Here is a 4,336-nt window from a genome sequence, read left to right as displayed (position 1 = left end):
ATGCTTTTTCTACTTGGTCCACCTAAGTCAGCTTTGGTGCTTCTTCTGAAGAATTCTGCCCGATAAACTTTCCCTATCATGCATCAATTTGCCTATATTTTTCTCTAAATTAAAAAAATTTGCTTTTCACATTTAGATAATTAACACACCTGGAATTTTTTTCTTAAGATGATGTCTTAACCCAGGTTCCCTAGAACTTGCTTCTCAAAGTACGGTCCTCAACTAGCAGCATTACTAGGAGTTTGTTAGAAATATGGAACCTCAGGCCTCATCTCAGACCTACTGAATCAGAATCTACATTTTAATGAAATCCCTCTGCGACTTAAAATTTGAAGAACTTCTGCCCTAAAAACAGAACTGGAAGCAAAGATTAAATGCTGATGCTTTATTTGAGGGGTGTTAACTCACAACAGGAAGAATAAGAAAAAAGAGAAATGAGGCTGAGAAAGCTGGGAAGCAATGCTCCGTGATGGGTTTCCACTCTGGCCTCTGCTTTCATTGAGCCTCAAAGTGACCATGCCAGCTGTTTAGCAGGTTGAGCAACTGACCACGTGGTCAGTCTTTGGGCAGGTTGTATGGAGAAACTGTGCCTCCTAGAAATCCAACAGTGAGGCAGGTGAGGGAATTTATCCTTGTACATCTTCCATTTCATGTCTCCCACTGGTTGACCCACAGGGAGTTAACACCTATGCTTCTGGGTTACATCACTCAGCCTCTTTGGTGGCCATTCAGAAGCCAGATTTCACATCCTAGTGTATGGTATTTCACCCAAGTCTCAAAGTAGGAGGAGGAACCAGGAATAGTGTATGGTATTTCTGAAAGTAGGAAGAAGAGCCAGGAACACATTTACCAGCTGGCTGGCCTGGCTATACAACAGCAGCCAGAGAGAAAGGCCTAGATAGGGAACTGTGCAGAGCTGGTTGGCTGCAGAAGCAATCAAGGCCAAGGGAATCTGAGAAGGCATCATAAGATATGTCCAACCCAGTCTACCCATTCATCAACCAGAAAAGTTGTATGGGGTGATGTCAATGGATGAAATATCCTATATGCAATTAGATGGTGGTGCTAGTTGAAGCCCAGTGGACAATTAAAGCAAGTCCATATGTGGTATATATGTAGATTCTGGTCAAGACAAATCACTGCCCCTTCCAGGATGGAAGGCATGCCCTTCCATTATACATGGGTCCTTTATCAGAATACAGAGCCATCTTCCTTTCCTTTCCTTTCCTTTCCTTTCCTTTCCTTTCCTTTCCTTTCCTTTCCTTTCCTTTCCTTTCCTTTCCTTTCCTTTCCTTTCCTTTCCTTTNATATATATATATATATATATATATATATATATATATTTCACTTAAACCTTTTTGAGAGTTCCACCTGCTTGGCCCCTGACTGATGTAGGAGGAACCAAATCTCTACATAGTTTTTCAGGAGAGAGTGGAGAGATCTGAACCCAGAAAAACTGCTCAGTGGCCTGGCCTGCTCCAGGAAGACTGTCCAACTCTCATTTCTGGGAACATTTATAATGCACGTCTTGTGGTATTCGTCAAGTACCTGTGCCTCCCTCAGGATGGTACAGGCAGAGCGAAGATGAGCAGGAGGGGCTCCCTTCACATCACACGGGTTCCTAGACCTTCAGAGGCTCCCCAGCGTAGCTCCTGTATGAGCTCAGTCTACGCTTCTCCAGCAACTGCTTTAGGTTTCCTTGATCAGACTGGGCAGGTCTGGGTCGCTGCAGTCCCACTTTCTTTTGGGACACAGACGCTATCTTGTTCAACTGCCTTCATTTTCATCTTCCTAAAGTGCCAGAGAACCCAAAGGGGAGCTTCCTCACATAACCCCAGTGATCTCAAGGCATCTGAGCAACTGCTTCTCTCTACGCATTTTAGGGAAGCCCCACAGAGGCCAAATCCAAGAATTTGCAAGATGGTTGCTGCTGGGGACGAAATGTTTGTGTCCCCTCCAAAATTCGTATGTTAAATCTTCACTCCCAACTTAGGAGGTGGGGCCTGGATTAGTGCCCTTATATAAGGTGCCCCAGAGAGTGCCTTTGTGCCCTCCACCAGGACGCAGGGAAAAGATAGCCATCTATGAACCAGGAGTCCGTCCCTCATCAGACGCTAAATCTGCCAGCGCCTTGAACTTGGATGTCCCAGGCTCTGGACCTCTGACAAATATTTGTTGTTTATAAGCCATGAAGTTTCTGGTATTTTTGTTATAGCAGCCCGAACTGATGAAGACAGTTGCTTTCCTAGGAAGGGGACAGGTACAGAGCCTCCAACTGTACTGTCAAGTAGGGGACTGCTGGTTTCTCCCTGCAGGCTGCCATTCTAAGAGAAGGCAGGAATTTTACAGCAGATGATCCTCTTCTTCTCTGGGCAAAAAAGTAGCTGTAATCCAAGAAAGTCTTAAATTTCTGCTTTCTCTAGCCAAATGTCCTCAAAACACCTTAGCACCCTAAACCTGGCAGGAAGGACATTGTCCAGGGCACTGCTGCTGCCAGTGGGCTATTCAGGCCGCACTGTGGTCCTTTCCCTGGCTGCTCCCCTGGTCTTGGTCAATTTGTTTCCAACTGTCCTCCACCACCCTCCCCAACCCCCCTTCCCTGGCATCCCCTCTTTAAGGGAGAGGTTTGAAAAATAAATGAACCTGAAATTCAAGGGACGTTCCTGGGAGGTAAAAGTTTGAAGCATCAGGATAGTAAAACTTTCTGATCATAAGGACATCTGGGGGTTATCATTTAAATCCTGTGATTATCATTTAAATCCATGTTCTTCCTGCTGTTACAGAAAAGAAAGAAAGAAAGAAAGAAAGAAAGAAAGAAAGAAAGAAAGAAAGAAAGAAAGAAAGAAAGAAAGAAGAAAGAAAATGGAAGGGAAGAAAATGATGGGAGGGGAGGGGACAGGTAGGAAAGGGAGGGGAGGGGAGGCGACAGAAGGAGGAAAAGAGCTGGATTAAGAGAATCTAGGTTTAATTCCCAGTTCTGACACCAATTGTATTATCTTATGCAAGCTACCTAACCTTTCTAAACCTCTGTTTTTTTCATTGATAAATGGAAATAATAATACCTATTTCACAGGGTTATTATAGTAGACATTTATTACATTTTCAGAGGTTTGTCAGTTCTCCCCACTTTTTAAAACTTTTTACTTGGAAATAATTTCAAATTTACAGAGAAGTGGCAAGAATAAGAATAGTACAAAGAATGCCCGTATACCCTTTACCCAGATTCATCTATTGTTAATGTTTTACCTTATTTCCTTTATCATTTTTCTCTCTCTCTACACACACACACACACACACACANTCCCAAGCCCTCACGCGCAGAGGAGGCTGCTTTGTTCCTGTCTTCCAGGGGTGGAATCGCTGCTGCTCTCATCCCTGACAATGTCTCCACCTCCCAGCTGTGCCCTGGGCTCTCCAGAACACCCTCTGCTACCTTTCAGAACTTTGCTAATCGTTTCTATTTCAAGCACGTGACAGCCATGGAAGCCACGTGTCTCCTCTATGGAAGGAGCTCATGCACCCTATATGGGGACACCAGGTAGTGTATGGGAAGCTCTGAGCCCTAGCGGGGCTCTGCACACAGCTGATTCGTTATTTGCCAGATGCTTCCTCATGCATGACTTTATTTAATCCTTCCAGAACTCTGTGAGGTGGGTGTTACTGGACCAACTTGCAGAAGAGGAAATGGACTCAGAGTTACCTGGCTCAGCCAAGTTGACACAGTGCTCTTTGCACTGAGTGTGCCTTAAAACCATCCTGGGTCATGATGGTCGTCATTTCCTGAAGGCAGGGGGCTTAGAGTCTGCACACAGGAATATCGCCAAAGGTGGAGAATCATCGCCAAGGAAGAGAGGCAGGAGAAAGGAGTGTAGGGAAATCATCTAGTCCAGAGGGGGCAAGCCAGACAATGCTCGTCAAACATGGCCCATAGGTACGTACGTCTTAATTGGCTTGCCCCCTGTTTCATGATGGAATTCATTGCCAGTATTTGAAAACCTGCATTTTGCCAAAAGCTCCAGACTTCCAAGTTTGTCTTGAAAAACTGTAGATCTGAGAACACTAGCTACTTGGTCAACCATTAGTTGAAGCTGACCAGGGGCTGCCTTCTCTAAAGGGGCCTACCCTCTACAGTTTGTCACAGTCCCCACTCGGCCAACGTCACTCATTTCTGTTATCTGCCTGACCCCTGTTGACAATCGAGTATATGGCCCCTGATCTATTTCCACCTATCGTCTCACTGTAAGGAAAGCAGGACCCAGGGAGGTGAAGAGATCAAAGTGAAAGGCAAATGGGATGACCTGAAGAAAACCACTTCGCTCCCCTATGCTGCGATTTC

This window comes from Hipposideros armiger, unplaced genomic scaffold (genome assembly GCF_001890085.2).
Source record: "Hipposideros armiger isolate ML-2016 unplaced genomic scaffold, ASM189008v1 scaffold_22, whole genome shotgun sequence".
NCBI lineage: Eukaryota > Metazoa > Chordata > Mammalia > Chiroptera > Hipposideridae > Hipposideros > Hipposideros armiger.
This window is presented reverse-complemented; position numbering follows the sequence as displayed.